The following is a 20,246-nucleotide window of genomic DNA, read 5'->3' as shown; positions in this document are numbered from 1 at the left end:
AACATATCATTTACCTTCCTATAATTGCTTGCTGCACCTGCATGCTAGCTTTCAGTGACTAATGAACAATGACACCCAGGTCTCTTTGGACATCAACAATTCCCAATCTCTCACCATTTAAGAAATACTCTGCATTTCTGTTTTTCCCACCAAAGTGAATAACTTCACATTTTTCCACATTATATTCCATCTGACACGTTCTTTCCATGTTCTTGCCCATTCACTTAGCCTGTCCAAATCCCCTTGAAGCCTCTTTGCATCCTCCCCACAACTCACATTCCCATCTAGTTTTGTGTTACCAGCAAACTTGGAAATATTACATTTGTCCCCACATCCAAATCATTGATATAGATTGTAAATAGCCGGGGTGCAAGCACTGATCCTTGCGGTACCCCACTAGTCACTGCCCGCCAACCTGAGAATGACCCATTTACTCTTTCTCTGTTTTCTGTCTGTTAACCAATTCTCAATGCATGCCAGTACATTACCACCAATCATACATGCTCTAATTTTGCTTCCTAACTTCCTGTGTGGGAACTTATCGAAAGCCTTCTGAAAATCCAAATACAACACATCTTCTGGCTCCTCCTTATCTATTCTGCTAGTTACATCCTTAAAAAACTCCAACAGGTTTGTCAAACATGATTTCCCTTTCATAAATCCCTGTTGACTCTGCCCAATCCTACCATTATTTTCTGTGTGTCCAATTATCTCATCCTTTATAATAGATTCTAACATTTTCCTACTACTGGTGTCAGGCTAACAGGTCTGCAGTTCCCCGTTGTCTCTCTTGCTTCATTCTTAAATAGTGAGGTTACATTTGCTACCTTCCAACCTGCAGGAACCATTCTGGAATCTATAGAATTTTGGAAGATAACCACCAACGCATCCACCATCTCTACAGACACCCCTTTCAACACTCTGGGATATAGATCATCAGGTCCAGGGGATTTATCAACTTCAGTCCTATTAATTTCTCCAGTACTACTTTTTATGCTAATACTAATTTCTTTCAGTTCATCGTTCTCGCTAGTCCCTTAGTTCGTAGTATTCCTGGGAGGCTCGCACAAAACACTGGGGAACGTATGGAATCTGATTCCAGCATTGCTATGTGCAGCTGCCTCTCATATCGGTGTCAGGTTCTCCCCAGCAGCTGAGCTCCTCTGAAAGCTGTATTCTCCCTGGGCAAAGAGCCCAGCACATTTCCGTTAAATTTTCTGCGCCTTTAACATCAAAAGCAGAGAGAGGTCACAAGTCAGCAGAATCCCAAAACAATGCACAGGGCATCTCCCAGTCAGGCTCTGCACTTATCCCTCCTATTAGAAGTTCACTGTGGGCGGCACAGTGGCGCAGCAGTTGACACCGCAGCCTCACAGCTCCAACGACTCGGGTTCGGTTCTGGGTACCGTTTGTGCGGAGTTTGCAAGTTCTCCCTGTGACCGCGTGGGTTTCCGCCGGGTGCTCCGGTTTCCTCCCAAAGCCAAAGACTTGCAGGTTGATAGGTAAATTGGCCATTGTAAATTGCCCCTAGTGTAGGTAGGTGGCAGGAAAATTGAGGGAAGGTGGGGATGTGGTAGGGGACATAGGATTAATGTAGGATTAGTATAAATGGGTGGTTGATGGTCAGCACAGACTCGGTGAGCTGAAGGGCCTGTTTCAGTGCTGCATCTCTCTATGACTCTAAGTAGTTCACTAGAAATAACATGTGGTCAGTCAGGCAACTCATCGTGGTGCATCATGTTACACAAACTACAAGCATTTGTTTATACTCTAATAAATATTACTTCAGTGAATCCTTCAGTATGCTATTAAAGCTTCAACACACAATATGAATACCATTACAGCAACTAATCCTTCAGAGTTAAAAAATGCCAAGTAGAATGTTAAACAAGCCTCTCACAAAAGTTACACTATTGCTAGGCCCTATCTCTGTAATGTCATGCAGTCCTACAGCCCTCCAAGAACTCTCTGTTCCTTCAACTCTGGCTTCATGAGTGTGATGTCTCTCGGGACTGGAGTATGGTTTAGCCGAGTTTAGTCGAAGATATGTGAGGCAGAGATTGAGACAGTAGCAGCAGTCTTTTGAACATAAAGGCTTCTTCTTTATTCTGCTTTAGTTTCACTTTCCCTATGCTTGCATGTGTGTTCTACAGCAGCTCAAAGTGTATACAAGCACAATGCAATTGCAATTTCAAAACACTACAACACTACAATGAACATCTCCCTTCTTTCACACTAGCATGGCTGGCTGTGCCTTCAGCTGTCTAGGTTGTAAGAACTGGAATTTCCTCCCTAAACCTCTACACCTCTCTCCTCATTTAGGACTCTCCATAACACCTATCTTGCTGACAAATCATTTGGTCACTTGTGGTCATACCTTTTCATATTTCTCAGTCACAAATTGTGTCTGAACCTGCTCCTTGAAGAGCCGTGAGGCATTTTACTACATTAAATGGGCTATATAAATGCAAGTTGCTGTTGTGCTGATCTGCTGGTGTAGCCTTGGGTTGGGCTACACTAATGAAAAAAATCTACCAGTAGATGATGCATCACTCTGCCCTGGAGTGTTGACTGTTGGTTGATCATCTGTTCCCTCCTCCTCTTCATCTTCCTGATGGTAACTGCTGTTCTGCACCCAAATTCAAAATAATGTCCAAGTTTGAGGTGCAGATGTGCAAATGCACTGAGCATGGTAAAAAAAAGTTTGGAAAGCTGTAGATACAAATTATCACCTGGAACTATGATATAATGGCAATAAGAGACTTGGCTCAAACAAGGGGAGGATTGGACACTTAATACTCAGGGATACAAGTTAGAAAAGATAGAGAAGGAAATAAAGGAGGTGATGAGGGTGCAGTATCTGGCAGTATTGATCAAACATACTGTTACTGCACTGGAGAGGAATGATGAGTTCAAAGACAGAATCTATTTAGTTAGAATTGAGAAACAATAGAGTAGCTACTAATATAGATCTATCAGAGATCATCAAATAATCGGAAGGAGATAGAGGAACAAATATGAAGACAATTTGTAGAAGATGCAAAATCCGTAAAATAGTGACAACGGGTGATTTCAATTATCCGAATATAGACTGCAAAAATAACAGTAGAAAGGGCAAAGGAGGAGAGGACTTGCTGAAGCGTGTATAACAAAACTTTACATACGAACATATGAATTAGTAGCTGGAGTAGGCCTCTTGGCCCTCGAGCCTGCTTTGGCATTCAACAAGATCATGACTGATCTGATTGTAACCTCAACTCCACATTCCCATCTACCCCTGATAACCTTTCACCACTTTGCTGATCAAGAATCTATCTACCTCTGCCTTAAAAATATTCAAAGACATTTCTTCCACTGCCTTTTGAAGAAGAGAATTCCAGAGACTCACGACCCTCTAAGAAAAAATTTCTACTCATCGCTGTTTAAATGGGCGAACCTTTATTTATAAACAAAGACCCCTAGTTCTCGATTTCCCACAAGAGGAAACATCCTTTCCACATCCACTCTATCAAGACCCCTCAGGATTGGAATTAGAACATCACAGCGCAGTACAGGCCCTTCGGCCCTCGATGTTGCGCCGACCTGTGAAACCATCTGACCTACACTCTTCCACTTTCATCCATATGTCTATCCAATGACCACTTAAATGCCCTTAAAGTTGGCGAGTCTACTACTGTTGCAGGCAGGGCGTTCCACGCCCCTACTACTCTCTGAGTAAAGAAACTACCTCTGACATCTGTCCTATATCTATCACCCCTCAACTTAAAGCTATGTCCCCTCGTGTTTGCCATCACCATCCGAGGAAAAAGACTCTCACTATCCACCCTATCCAACCCTCTGATTATCTTATATGTCTCTATTAAGTCACCTCTCCTCCTCCTTCTCTCCAACGAAAACAACCTCAAGTCCCTCAGCCTTTCCTCGTAAGACCTTCCCTCCATACCAGGCAACATCCTAGTAAATCTCCTCTAAACCCTTTCCATAGCTTCCACATCCTTCCTATAATGCGGTGACCAGAACTGCACGCAGTACTCCAGGTGCGGTCTCACCAGAGTTTAGTATAGCTGCAGCATGACATCGTGGCTCCGAAACTCGATCCCCCTACTAATAAAAGCTAACACACCATATGCCTTCTTAACAGCCCTATTAACCTGGGTAGCAACCTTCAGGGATTTATGCACCTGGACACCAAGATCTCTCTGTTCATCTACACTACCAAGAATCTTCCCATTAGCCCAGTACTCTGCATTCCTGTTACTCCTTCCAAAGTGAATCACCTCGCACTTTTCCACATTAAACTCCATTTGCCATCTCTCAGCCCAGCTCTGCAGCCTACCTATGTCCCTCTGTACCCTACAACATCCTTCGGCACTATCCACAACTCCACCGACCTTAGTGTCATCCGCAAATTTACTAACCCACCCTTCTACACCCTCTTCCAGGTCATTTACAAAATGACAAACAGCAGTGGCCCCAAAACAGATCCTTGCGGTACACCACTAGTAACTAAACTCCAGGATGAACATTTGCCATCAACCACCACCCTCTGTCTTCTTTCAGCTAGCCAATTTCTGATCCAAAGCTCTAAATCACCTTCAACCCCATACTTCCGTATTTTCTGCAAAAGCCTACCATGGGGAACCTTATCAAACGCCTTACTGAAATCCATATACACCACATCCACTGCTTTACCCTCATCCACCTGTTTGGTCACCTTCTCGAAAAACTCAATAAGGTTTGTGAGGCATGACCTACCCGTCACAAAACCGTGCTGACTATCGCTAATGAACTTATTCTTTTCAAGATGATTATACATCCTGTCTCTTATAACCTTTTCCAACATTTTACCCACAACCGAAGTAAGGCTCACAGGTCTATAATTACCAGGGCTGTCTCTACTCCCCTTCTTGAACAAGGGGACAACATTTGCTATCCTCCAGTCTGCCGGCACTATTCCTGTCGACAATGACGACATAAAGATCAAGGACAAAGGCTCTGCAATCTCCTCCCTAGCTTCCCAGAGAATCCTAGGATAAATCCCATCTGGCCCAGGGGACTTATCTATTTTCACACTTTCCAAAATTGATAACACCTCTTCCTTGTGAACCTCAATCCCATCTAGCCTAGTAGCCTGAATCTCAGTATTCTCCTCGACAACATTTTCTTTCTCTACTGTAAATACTGACGCAAAATATTCATTTAACACTTCCCCTATCTCCTCTGATTCCACACACAACTTCCCACTACTATCCTTGATTGGCCCTAATCTAACTCTAGTCATTCTTTTATTCCTGATATACCTATAGAAAGCCTTAGGGTTTTCCCTGATCCTATCCGCCAATGACTTCTCGTGTCCTCTCCTTGCTCTTCTTAGCTCTCCCTTTAGATCCTTCCTGGCCAGCTTGTAACTCTCAAGCGCCCTAACTGAGCCTTCACGTCTCATCCTAACATAAGCCTTCTTCTTCCTCTTGACAAGCGCTTCAACTTCTTTAGTAAACCACAGCTCCCTCGCTCAACAACTTCCTCCCTGCCTCACAGGTACATACTTATCAAGGACACGCAGTAGCTGCTCTTTGAATAAGCTCCACATTTCGATTGTTCCCATCCCCTGCAGTTTCCTTCCCCATCCGATGCATCCTAAATCTTGCCTAATCGCATCATAATTTCCTTTCCCCCAGCTATAATTCTTGCCCTGCGGAATATACCTGTCCCTGCCCATCGCTAAGGTAAACCTAACCGAATTGTGATCACTATCACCAAAGTGCTCACCTACATCTAAATCTAACACCTGGCCGGGTTCATTACCCAGTACCAAATCCAATGTGGCATCGCCCCTGGTTGGCCTGTCTACATACTGTGTCAGAAAACCCTCCTGCACACACTGGACAAAAGCTGACCCATCTAAAGTACTCGAACTATAGTATTTCCAGTCGATATTTGGAAAGTTAAAGTCCCCCATAACAACTACCCTGTTACTCTCGCCCCTGTCGAGAATCATCTTCGCTATCCTTTCCTCTACATCTCTGGAACTATTTGGAGGTCTATAAAAGACTCCCAACAGGGTGATCTCACCTCTCCTGTTTCTAACCTCGGCCCATACTACCTCAGTAGACGAGTCCTCAAACGTCCTTTCTGTCGCTGTAATACTCTCCTTGATTAACAATGCCACACCCCCCCCTCTTTTACCATCTTCTCTGTTCTTACTGAAACATCTAAATCCCGGAACCTGCAACATCCATTCCTGCCCCTGCTCTACCCATGTCTCCGAAATGGCCACTACATCGAGATCCCAGGTACAAACCCATGCTGCAAGCTCACCCACCTTATTCCGGATGCTCTTGGCGTTGAAGTAGACACACTTTAAACCAGGTTCTTGCTTGCCAGTGCCCTCTTGCGTCCTTGTAACCTTATCCCTGACCTCACTACTCTCAACATCCTGTACACTGGAACTACAATTTAGGTTCCCATCTTAAATGTTTCAATCAAGTTGCCACTTACTCTTCTGAACTCCAGCAGATACAAGCCTAGCCTGTCCAGCCTTCCCTCATAAGACATCCCACCCATTCCAGGTATTAGTCTAGTAAACCTTCTCTGAACTGCTTCCTTCATAACATCCTTCCTTAAATAAGGAGACCAATGCAGTACACAGTACTCCACTTATGGTCTCACCAATGCCCTGTATCATCTTCTTCTTCTTCTTTGGCCTCCTTGTCTCAGGAGACAATGGGTAAGCGCCTGGAGGTGGTCAGTCGTTTGTGGAGCAGCGCCTGGAGTGGCTATAAAGGCCAATACTAGAGTGACAGACTCTTCCACAGGTGCTGCAGAAAAAATTGTTTGCCGGGGCTGTTACACAGTTGACTCTCCCCTTGCGCTTCTGACTTTTTTCCTGCCAATTGCTAAGTCTCTTCGACTCGCCACACTTTAGCCCCGCCTTTATGGCTGCCTGACAGCTCTGGCGATCCTTGGCAACTGACTCCCACGACTTGTGATCAATGTTACAGGACTTCATGTCGCATTTGCAGACGTCTTTAAAGCGGAGACATGGACGGCTGGTAGGTCTGATACCAGTGACGAGCTCGCTGTACAATGTGTCCTTGGGGATCCTGCCATCTTCCATGCGGCTCACATGGTCAAGCCATCTCAAGCGCCGCTGACTCAGTAGTGTGTATATGCTGGGGATGTTGGCCGTCTCGAGGACTTCTGTGTTGGAGATGCGGTCCTGCCACCTGATGCCAAGTATTCTCCGGAGGCAGTGAAGATGGAATGAATTGAGACGTTGCTCTTGGCTGTCATACATTGTTCAGGCCTCGCTGCTGTAGAGCAATGTACTGAGGACACAGGCTTGATACACTCGGACTTTTGTGTTCCGTGTCAGTGCGCCATTTTCCCACACTCTCTTGGCCAGTCTGGACATAGCAATGGAAGCCTTTCCCATGCGCTTGTTGATTTCTGCTGCTAGAGACAGGTTACTGGTGATAGTTGAGCCTAGGTAGGTGAACTCTTGAACCACTTCCAGAGCGTGGTCGCCGATATTGATGGATGGAGCATTTCTGACGTCCTGTCCCATGATGTTCATTTTCTTGAGGCTGATGGTTGGGCCAAATTCGTTGCAGGCAGCCGCAAACTTGTCGATGAGACTCTGCAGACACTCTTCAGTGTGAGATGTTAATGCAGCATCGTCAGCAAAGAGGAGCTCCCTGATGAGGACTATCCGTACTTTAGTCTTCGCTCTTAGGCGGGCAAGGTTGAACAATCTGCCCCCTGATCTTGTGTGGAGGAAAATTCCTTCTTCTGAAGACTTGAACGCGTGTGAGAGCAGCAGGGAGAAGAAAATCCCAAACAGTGTAGGTGCGAGAACACAGCCCTGTTTCACGCCACTCAGGATAGAAAAGGGGTCTGATGAGGCGCCGCTATGCTGAATTGTGCCTTTCATATTGTCATGGAATGAGGTGATGATACTTAGTAGCTTTGGTGGACATCCGATCTTTTCTTGTAGTCTGAAGAGACCACGTCTGCTGATGAGGTCAAAGGCTTCGGTGAGATCAATGAAAGCAACGTAGAGGGGCATCTGTTGTTCGTGGCTATTCTCCTGTAACTGACAAAGGGAGAACAGCATGTCAATGGTCGATCTCTCTGCTCGAAAGCCACACTGTGTCTCAGGGTAGACACACTCGGCCAGCTTCTGGAGCCTGTTTAAAGCGACTCAAGTGAAGACTTTCCCCACTATGCTGAGCAGGGAGATTCCACGGTAGTTGTTGCAGTCACCACGGTCACCTTTGTTTTTATAGAGGGTGATGATATTGGCATCGCTCATGTCCTGTGGTACTGCTCCCTTGTCCCAGCACAGGCAAAGCAGTTCGTAGAGTGCTGAGAGTATGGCAGGCTTAGCACTCTTGATTATTTCAGGGGTAATGCCATCCTTCCCAGGGGCTTTTCCGCTGGCTAGAGAATCAATGGCATCACTGAGTTCCGATTTTGTAATGCCCTGTATAACTGAAGCATAACCTACCTACTTAGGTATTCAATTACCCTCGCAATAAACAATAACATTCTGTTAGCTTTCCTAATTCCTTGCTGTACCTGCATACAAACCTTTTGCAATTCATGCACTAAGACACAGAGCTCTGCAATCTCTCACCATTTAGATAATATGTTTCTTTTTTATTCTTCCAACCAAAATGGACAATTTCACATTTTCCCACATTATACTCCATTTGCCAGATCTTTGCTCATCCCTTAACCTATCTAAATCACTCTGTAGACTCCTTATGTCCTCTTCACAACTTATTCCTACCTATCTTTGTGTCATCAGCAAATATAGAAGCCATATCTTCAGTTCCTTCATCCATGTCATTTATACAAATTGCCCTGATCCCTGCGGCACACCACTTGTTACATTTGCCAACCAGAAAATTACCCCTTTATGCCTACTCTCTGTTTCCTGTTAGCTAGCCAATCTTCTATCCATGCCAATATGTTACCCCCTCCACCATGAGCTTTTATTTTCCACTATAACCTTTGATATGGCACCTTATCAAATGCCTTCTGGAAATCTAAGTACAGTATATCCACCCCCTTTATCCACAGCACATTTTACTTCTTCAAAGAACTCCAATAAGTTGGTTAAACATGATTTCCCTTTCACAAAACCATGTTGACTCGGCCTGATTCCTTCAATTTTTCTAAATGCCCTGTTATAGCATCTTTAATAATAGCTTCCAACATTTTCCCTAAGACAGATGTTAAGTTAACTGGCCTGTAGGTTCTGGCTTTCTGTCTCCCTCCCTTTTTGAATAAAGGAATTACATTCACTATTTTCCAATCTAATGGAAACTTCCCCAAATCTAGAGAATTTTGGAAAATTAAAATCAACCCATCAACTTACTTACTAGCCACTTCTTTTAACACCCTCGGATGAAGTCCATCAGGACCCAGGGACTTGTCAGCCGCAGCTCCAACAATTTGCTCAGTACCACTTCCCTGGTGATTATAATTTTTTCAAGTTCCTCCCTCCCTTCCATTTCCTGATTTACAGCTAATACTGTATCCTCTATAGTGAAGACCAATACAAAATACCTGTTCAATTCATCTGCCATCTCCTTATTTTCCATTATTAATTCCCCAGACTCACTTTCCATAGGACCAATGCTCACTTTGCTAACTCTTTTCTTTTTAAAATATCTATAGTAACTCCTATTATCTGTTTTTATATTTCTCGATAGTTTTCTCTCATACTCTAATTTTTCCCTCTTTATTAATCTTTAAGTCCTTCTTTGCTGTTTTTAGTTCCTATCCAATCTTCTGACCTACCACCCTTCTTTGCACAATTATATGCTTTTACTTTATGGTTGATACTATCTTTAACTTTTTTTTTGTTAACCACAGATGGTGGGTCCGCCCCTTGGAATTTTTCTCACTCGTTGGACTATATCTATTCTGTGTATTCTGAAATATCCCCTTAAATGTCTGCCACTGCATATCTATTGACCTATCCCTTAACCTAATTTGCCAGTTCATTTTTGCTAGCTCTGCTTTCATACTTGCCCTTATTTAAGTTTAAAATACTAGTCTTCGACCCACTCTTCTCTCCCTTAAACTGAATGTAAAAATCAAACAGATTATGATCACTGCTGCCTGGGGGAAATTCTCTATGAGGTCATTAATTAATCCCATCATTGCACAATACCAGGCCTAGTTTAGCTCTGGTTGGCTCCAGAATGTGCTGTTCTAAGAAACTATCCTGAAAACATTCTATGAACATCCAGGCTACCTTTGTTCATCTGTTTTTTCCAGTCTATATGTAGATTAAAATTCCCCCATAATTATCACCATACCTTTCTGAGAAGCTCACATTATTTCTTTCTTTCTACCCTGTGGTACACCACCCCCAATGATTTTCTGCCTTTATCATTTCTCAACTCTACCCAAACAACCATCATTAGTTAACTGAGCCACTCCTCCATCTTTTCCTAGCTTCCTGTCCTTCTTAAATGTCATATACCCTTTAATATTCAGGTCCCAATCTGTCATCCTGCAAACATGTCTCTGTAATGGCTTCAGATCGTACTTACTTATTTCCATTTGCTCTATCGGCTAATCTGTTTTGTTTTGAATGTTACATGAATTCAGATACAGAGCTTTTAGTTTCGTTCTTTTATTATTTTTGTAACCTCTAGCCTTATCTGCTGATTTATTTTTTATTTATTTAGACTTACAGCACTGAAACAGGCCCTTCGGCCCACCGAGTCTGTGCTGACCATCAACCACCCATTTATACATTAATCCATTACCTTCTCACATCCCCACCTTCCCTCAACTCCCTACCACCTACCTACACTAGGGGCAATTTACAACGGCCAATTTACCTATCACCTGCAAGTCTTTGGCTGCGGGAGGAAACCGGAGCACCCGGCGAAAACCCACATGGTCACAGGGAGAACTTGCAAACTCCGCACAGGCAGTACCCAGAATCGAACCCGGGTCGCTGGAGCTTTGAGGCTGCGGTGCTAACCACTGCATCACTGTGCCGCTCCACTTAGGTTTGTACTCAGTCCTTTCCTGTCATGGTCTGTTTATCATTTCCCATATTAATACCTTTCTCTCTTGCCTTGTCTCTACTCTTTGATTTAGTGCATCTTCCCAAATTTGATCCCTCGCCCCCACTATTTAATTTAAAACCCTCTCTACTTCCCTAGTTATGCAGCTCACTAGAATGCTGGTCCCAGCATGGTTCAGGTATAGACCGTCCCAACGGCACTGCCTCCACTTTCCCCAGTACTGGTGCCAGTGCTTCACGAACTGGAACGCACTTCTACCACACCAGTCTTTGAGCCACGCATTCATTTCTCTAATTTTATTTTCCCTATGCCAATTTGTACGTAGCTCAGGTAATAATCCAGAGATTACCACCTTTGAGGTTGTGCTTCTTAATTTGGTGCCTAGCTCCTCATACTGACTATGCAGAACCTCTTGCCTTGTCCTGCCTATGTCATTTGTACCTTCATGGACCACGCAGACTGGATCCTGCCCCTCCCACTGTAAGTTCCTCTCCAGCCCTGAACAGATATCCCAAACCCTGGCAGGCAACACAGCCACCTGGACTCTCGCTCTTTGCTGCAGGAAACAGTGTCAATCCCCCTCACTATACTGTCCCCTACTACTACTACATTCCTTTTCTCTCCCCCTGCTTGAACAGTTTCCTGTACCATGGTCAGTCTGCTCATCCACCCAGTCAACTTCACTTTCGTCCATACAGGTTGCTGGCACCTCAAACCTGTTTGACAATTGGAAAGGCTGAGGCTCCTCCACTACTGTCTGCCTCACTCATAGTTACATCCTCCTGTCCCTCACAACTGACCAAAACAGATGACCCTATTCTAATTTAGAATAAGACCACCTACAACTAAGTGTTATACATTTCTTAACTACATTTTAAAGGTTTAGGTTTTTTTAATATTAGATCTTCCCAACCATCCAGCTCCTTCCACTACACCGAAGTAAGAACCAAATACAGGACGGCGAAAAAAGTAGAAAAAAAGGGAGCACCTCCTTTACCCTTCACCAAACTCCCCACTCACAAAACTCGTATCTACACACTCTACTTACACTCTTCACTCTGTTTTCAAGCTGTATCCAGACTTCTGTATTTATACTCAATGTAAAGCTGAAACTGCAGCAACCAGATTGGACTGGTTAGCTACTAAACTAATCAGCTGTTCTGAAGCTTGTTAATCCCTGCCTAAGGCTGGAAGAAACTTACTTTAGTAACTTACTTTTGTTAACTTACTTTACTTTATTTGGACAGTAAATACCAATTAACTGCTAATTGAAGACCAGATTTTTACATAGATATTGACACTTAAAAATCCCCACTCACCAAACTCATATCTGCACACTCTGCTTACAAGCTGCACCCAGACCTCTGTATTTATACACTATGTAAAGCTGTAAAGCTGAAACTGCAGCAACCAGATTGGACAGGTTAGCTATGACTAGTATGTTTCCAGCCCAATGAGGAACTCATTCTGGGAATGATGTGGGGCAACTGAAGCATGTTTCAGTGGGGAAGTATTTGGGATCACAACATCATTAGGTTTAGACCAGTATAAGGAAAAGCATAAGGAAAAAAAATCAAATCTGAAAATATTCAATTGGCAGAGAGCTTATTTCCATTAGTCAAAATGGAATCTAGCCCAGGTGAATTGAATCAGAGTTTGGCAAGTAATACTGTAAATGAGCAACAGGAGACCTTCAAAAAGCAGATGTTTTGGGTATAGACACATTCTTATGAGAGGCATGAAGGGTATTCAAAGATAGAGCTCCCTGAATGACTAAAGATACAGAGTTGCTCGAACTCAAGCTGAGGGTTTCTGAGTTTGAGAGGCAGCTGAATTCAATGCAGGGCATACAAGTGGCCAAATGTTTCCTGGATTGCATGCTCCACGAGGTGGTCACTGCACAGCCAGATAGAGTTCATAGCGGCAAGTGGGAGGCCACCTGGAAGGGTAGGAAGAGGTAGGCTGTGCAGGAATCCTCCAGGAGTGTGGCACGCTAAAACAGATATTCAGCATTAAATACCGGTGAGCGTGCCAACACCCTGAAGGAGTGCAGTCCCGAGCTTGGCACTATGAGACAGAGGATTGCACAGGGTGAACAGCAAAGTATAGGAACACAGAAGTAATTGGGGATTCAATAGTCAGGGGAATGAGCAGTTCTAATACAGTCTATGTGAAATCCATATGGTATGTTGCCTCCTTGGTACCAGGGTCAGGGACATCACTGAGAGGGTACAAAACATTCTGCAGGGGAAGGGGAAGAGCTGGAAGTTGTGGGCCATGTCACAACCAATGATATAAGGAGCTAGGGTGCAAATTAAAAAGCAGAACCTCAAAGGTAGTAATCTCCGAATTACTCCTAGTTCCACACACTAGTGAGAGCAGAAATAGAAGGATATGGAAGGTTAATGCATTGCTAGAGACATAGTGCAGGAGGTCTTCAGATTCCTGGGATATTGCAGCCAGTTCTATCGCAGGAGGGGCCTGTTCAAGATGGATGGATAACACAGGAACAGAGCTGGGGCTAATATCCTTGCAGGCAGTTTAACCAGTGCTGTGGTGAAGGGTTTAAACAAATTCAGCAGGGAGTTTGGGCACCAAAATGTAGTATTAATAAATATAAACAAGGTGCACAGAGGACTGGTAAAGATTAGGAATAATACTTATTTAGGTAGGATCATTGAAAATACAAAGAGGTCTAGGTTAGGTTTGCAGTATATGTGCATAAATGCATTACAGGTGAATAATAAGGTTGGTGAGCTGCAGGTGCAATTAACCACATGGAAATATGAAGTAATGGTGAAAATGGAGACATGGCTTAAAAAAGAAGGATTGGATGCTTAATATTCTTGGGTATTCACCAAAGATAGGGAAGGAGAAAAAGAAGGTGTTATGGCAGTTTGATTAAGGAAAATATTACATACAAATTCCAAATACAATTAGGAGCAGGAGTAGGCCCCTCGAGCCTTCTCTGCCATTCAACAAGATCATGGCTGATTTGATTGAAACCTCAACTCTACATTCCCACCTACCCCCCGATAACCTGTCAGCTCCTTGCTTATCAAGAATCTATCTACCTCTGCCTTAAAAATATTCAAAGACTCTTCTTCCACCGCCGTTTGAGGAAGAGAGTTCCAAAGACTCACAACCCTCTGAGAAAAACGTTCTACGCATCTCTGTCTTAAATGTACGACTCCTTATTTTTAAACTCTGACCTCTAGTTCTAGATTCTCCCACAAGAGGAAATATCCTTTCCACATCAACCCTGTCAAGAGCCCTCAGAATCTTGTATGTTTCAATCAAGTCGCCTCTTACTCTTGTAAATCCAGCGGATACAGGCCTAGCCTATCAAATCTTTCCTCATAACACAACCCAACCATTCCAAGTATTAGTCCAGTAGAAAATCAAAGAAAAATCATAGAAAATCATAGAAAGTTTAAGGCACAGAAAGAGGCTACTTGGCCCATCGCATCAGTTCCGGCCGAAAATGATCCATCTATTCTAATCCCACCTTCCAGCATTTGGTCCATAGCCCTGCAGATTACGGCACTTGAGGTGCATATCCAGACTCCTTTTGAATGAGTTGAGGGTTTCCGCCTCAACTACCCTTTCAGGCAGTGAGTTCCAGACCCCCACCACCCTCTGGGTGAAAAAGTTTTTCCTCATCTCCACTCTAATTTTTCCACCAATCGCTTTAAATCTATGCCCCCTGTCACTAACCTCTCTGCTAAGGTGAATAGGCCCTTCCCCTCCATTCTATCCAGGCCCCTCAAAATTTTGTACATTTCAATCAGGTCTCCCCTCAGCTTTCTCTGTTCCAAGGAGAACAATCCCAGCCTATCCAATCTTTCCTCATAGCTGCATTTTTACAGTCCTGGCAACATTCTCATAAATCTCCTCTGTACCCTCTCTAGTGCAATTACATCCTTTCTGTAATGAGGTGACCAGGACTGCACACACTACTCACGTTGTGGTCTAACCAATGAGTTATACAGTTCCAGCATAACCTCCCTGCTTTTATATCCTATACCTCGGCTAATAAAGGAAAGGATTCCATATGTCTTCTTAACCAACTTATTGACCTGTCCTGCTACCGTCCGGGATCTGTGGACATTCACTCCAAGGTGCCTCACTTTCTCTATCCTTCTCTGTATTTTCCCATTAATTGTGTATTCCTTTGCCTTGTTTGACCTCCCCAAATGCATCACCTCACACTTTTCCAGGCTGAATTCCATTTGCCACTTTTCTGTCCGTCTGACCAGACCATCAATATCTTACTGCAGCCTACAACTATCCTCCTTGTTATTTACCACATAGCCAATCTTTGTATCATTTGCAAGCCTACATCATGCCCCCTACATTTACATCCCAATCGTTAATATATACCACAAAAAGCAGGGGACCCAGTGTTGAGCCCTGTGGAACGCCACTGGAAACAGGAAACATGTTACCCCAAACGGGGATTCGAAGGCGCAGCATTGCTGGCTGCCCAAATAAAGATTGCAACGGGCTGCCTGAATTGCTGCGGCCTACGTGGTAAATAGCAATTAATATATTTTAATGCAGGTCCTGTTGCCGAGCAGTGAGGCGGCCACCACGAGGCCTCGCCGCTGCTGCTAAGATCAGTGCGGGACCTGCCGGCGTCGGTGTCAGAGGCGGGCCTCCTCCATTCCGATCTTCATTGCCCCCCCCACCCCCCGCCACCATTCCTGGTGTCGGAGAGTCTTCAAAATCCAACCCAATGGGATTAAAGCAGCAGTGGTTGCATGGATACAAAATTGGCTGAGGGACAGAAAGCAGAGAATGCAACCACAACAAAAACTTGCATTTATACAATGACTTTCGCATAGTAAAACATCCCAAGGTGCTTCACAGCAGGGTTACCAAACAAAATTTGACACCAAGTTACATGAGGTGGTATTGGATTGCCAAAAGGTTGGTCAAAGTGGTAGGTTTTAAGGAGTGTCTTAAAAGGAAGAAAGAGAAGTAAAGAGGGAGGAGAGGTTTAGAGAGAGAATTCCAGAGGTTTGGGCCTTGGCAACTGAAGGCACTGCCACCAATGGTAGAGAGATTAAAATCAAGCGTGTGCAAGAGGCCAGAATTGGAGGAGTACAGAAATCTCAAAAGGTTTTAAAGCGGAAGGAGATTTCAGAGATAGGGAGGAGCAAGGTCACTGAGGGATTTGAAGGTAAGGATGTGGATTTTAAAATTGGGACATTGCTGGGTCTGAAGTGACTGAAGTGAAGGGTCTGGTAACTAAAACTAGAGGGCACAGATTTAAGGTGAGAGGGAGGAGGTTTAAAGGGGATCAAAGGGGTAAGTTTTTCACACAAAGAATAGTGGGTATCTGGAATGAGCTGCCTGAGGAGGTGGTGGAGGCAGGAACAGTAGCAACATTTAAGAGGCATCAGGACAGGTACTTGAATGAGCAAGGCATAGAGGGATATGCGATTAATGCAGGCAGGTGGGATTAGTATAGATAGGCATTATGGTCGTCATGGACGCAATGGGCCGAAGAGCCTGTTTCTATGCTGTACGACTCTATGACTCTATGAAGTCAATGTACATCAATGAGCACATGGGTGAAAGTTGAACAGGATTTTGTGTGAGTAAGGATATGGGGCAGCAGAGCTTTGGCTGAGCTTGGGTTTATGTCAGGTAGAGGATGGAAGGCTAGCCAGGAGAGCACTGTAATAGTCAATTCTAGGGGTAAGAAAGGCAAGGATGAGGGTTTCAGCAGCAGATATACTGAGGTAGGGGTAGAGTCAGACGATGTTATGGAGCTGGAAGTGTGAGGTTTTGGTGATGTAATGATGAATGTGTGTTTTTCAAAATGGAGGGAAGTCTGCTGTGGTGTCCCTCAAGGGTTGGTGTTGGGACCACTGGTCTTGTTAATATGTATTAATGACATAAATTGGATATGTAGAGCATAATCTCAACGTTTGCAGATGACAGAAACTTGACAATGTAGCAAACAGTAAGGGGGGGCAGTAACAGACTTGCGGAGGACTGAGATTGGTGAAGTGGGCAAACACATGGTAGATGCAACTCTTTGCAGAGAACATAAGAACAAAAGAAATAGGAGCAGGAGTAGGCCATTTGGCCCCTCAAACCTACTTTACCATTCAATAAATCATGGCTCATCTGAGTGTGACCTTAACTCCATTTTCCTGCCTGCCCCCACCCCCCTCCCCCTATAACCCTTGACTCCCTTGTAGATTAAAAATCTGTCTAACTCAGCGTTGAATATACTCAATGACCCAGCTTACACTGCTCTCTGGGGTAATGATACATTCTCCTGCGGCAGCTGTTGCTGCTCTGCCTTGTCTCAGGTCCTCCTCCCAATCCTTCTCCAGACTAAGCAACTCCCTTTCTCCTGGTGACTCATTTAAGCTATCCAATAAAGTAGAGTAGCACAACACTTACTCTTTTTAGGTGAAGTCCTCAGAGAATTTCTGGAATAAATGTTGTTTGATTGTTGATGAAGTCTTGACAAAGTCTCCCCGATGTATTTCAGAAGTCCTTTTCACAGTTCATGCAGCAATGACAACAAAATGGTGAGTATCCTTTTAAGTAACACTTGAAATCAACATTAACGCCATGTTTATTCTCAAACAGCTTGTCACTGTTAGGAAGGGATGTTAGTTGAAAAACTGGCCGCCAAAATGTTGTGCAGCTTCTTTAATGAGCATTAGCAGGCACTTTAAGCGGCAATCAACTGTTTAACAAGCATCCCGGGCAGCCGCTCCAGGGGCTGACTTCAACTCCTTTATCAAGATGGTGTATTGCGTTAAATGCAAATTAAATCTGCATTTCAGCTTACAGCCTCATCCTGGCCACCTCTTTACCTCTTCAGTGCCAAAAGTATTCAGTGAAAATTGCCCCCTGCCCCAGTACATGATGATCGAAATAGCAGGGGCTCAGTGGAATAGCCCGGCTGTACAATATATCATTAGGAGCTGATTCCTGATCAGCTACAGATCTTGCCACTGCACAGCAATCCCCCTCCTCCCCCCCATCCCAATTGAAAAATCAAAATGACACAAAGAGAAGGCTACGGGATGACCTAATAGGCATTGTTGCAACTATGAAGGGGTTTGATAGGCTAGGCATAGAGAAAATATTCCATTGTGGAGGAATCCATAACTAAAAGTCATAAATGTAAGTTAGTTCCAAATAAATCCAGTAAGGAATTCAGGAGAAACTTTTGTCACCCAGAGAGAGGTAAGAATATGGAATTCACTATCACAAGGAGTTGTTGAGGAAATAGCATCAATACATTTCATGGGAAGCTAGAAACTAGATGCACACATGAGGGAGAAATGAATAGAAGGATATGTTAATGGGATTAGTAAGGTGGGAGGAGGTTCATGTGGAGCATGAACACCAGCACAGACCTGTTAAGCCAAATGGCCTGTTTCTGTGTTGTAAATACTTTGTAATTTTATGTAATGGTTTTCAAGTAACATTAAGAATCTAACCAGTTCAGCCACTCAAGTGTTTTTTTTTTGCCTTTCTAACTTTCAGGAGCTGCAATTTGTCACCCCAGTTGAACTTCCTGCCCCCATCTTTTCCCAGTTTGAGCACTCTGAGAGTCTCACCTCAGCCCAGCTGAGGTCAGCTGACATGGACAGTGTAGGAAACAGACCTTGGATGTTATTGGCACGTGTGGCTCAGTAGCACAGAATCACTGGGAAGAGCCCAGACCATCAGTGGAAGCCACTGACCTCATTTTATTTTCAACAATAACTTATATTCATAAAGCACCTTTAACATAATAAACTGTCCCAAAGCACTTTACAGGAGAGTTATAAAACAAAATATGACATGAGACCAAACGCAGATTGGGTGACCACTTTGCGGAACACCTCCGCTCAGTCCGTAAGCATGACCCTGAGCTTCCGGTTGTTCGCCATTTCAACACCGCCCGTTGCTCTCATGCTCACATCTCTGTCCTGGGATTGCTGCAGTGTTCCAGTGAACATCAACGCAAGCTCAAGGAACCTCATTTACCTCATTTACCGATAAGGCACACTACAGCCTGTCGGATTGAACATTGAGTTCAATAATTTCAGAGCATGATGGGCCCCCCTTTTTATTTTTAGTTATTTTTTATTTTTCCTTTTTATTTGTTTATTTTATTTTAGTTTGTTTTAGTTTTAGTTGTTAGTTTCTACTAACATAAGAACATAAGATCTAGGAGCAGGCAATCTCATTCTAGATTGCCCCACACGAGGAAACATCCTTTCTATGTCTACTTTGTCAATCCCCTTAATTATCTTATATACCTCAATTAGATCTCCGCTCATTTTTCTAAACACCAGAGAGTAAAGGCCTAAACTGCTCAATCTCTATTCATAAGACAAGCCCCCCATCTCTGGAATCAATCTAGTGAACCTCCTCTGAACTGCCTCCAATGCAACTACATCCTTTCTCAAGTAAGGGGACCAAAACTGTACGCAATACTCCAGGTGCGGTCTCACCAATGCCTTGTACAGTTGCAGCAACACTTCCCTACTTTAATACTCTATTTCTTTAGCAATAAATGCCAAAATTCCATTTGCATTCCTTATCACCTGCTGTACCTGCAAACTAGTTTTCTGCAATTCATGCACGAGGACACCCAGATCCCTCTGCACCGAAGCACTCTGAAGTTTCTCTCCATTTAGATAATAATTTGCCTTTCTATTCTTCCGACCAAAATGGATAACCTCACACTTATCCACGTTAAAATCCATCTGCCAAAGTTTGGCCCATTTATCTAATCAATCCATATCCATTTGTAGATTCCTTATTTCTTTATTGCAACTTACTGTCCCACCTATTTTAGTGTTATCTGCACATTTGGCTATAGTACCTTCTATCCCTGCATCCAAGTCATTTATATAGATTGTAAATAGTTGGGGCCCGCGGACCGAACCCTGTGGCACCCCACTAGTTACATCCTGCCAACCAGAAAAAGACCCATTTATCCCCACTCTCTGTTTTCTGTTGGTTAGCCAATCCTCTATACAAGCCAATAAATTGCCCCTAAACCCATGTGAACTTACCTTGTGTATTAACCTTTTGTGTGGCACCTTATCAAATGCCTTCTGGAAGTCCAGATATACTACATCTACAGGATCCCCATTATCCACTTTGCTTGTTACAGCTTCGAAGAACTCTAGCAAATTAGTCAAACACGATTTACCC

Source organism: Heterodontus francisci, chromosome 16 (genome assembly GCF_036365525.1).
Source record: "Heterodontus francisci isolate sHetFra1 chromosome 16, sHetFra1.hap1, whole genome shotgun sequence".
In the NCBI taxonomy this organism is placed as follows: Eukaryota; Metazoa; Chordata; class Chondrichthyes; order Heterodontiformes; family Heterodontidae; genus Heterodontus; species Heterodontus francisci.
The sequence above is the reverse complement of the archived record's forward strand: the minus strand, read 5'-3'. Positions refer to the sequence as shown.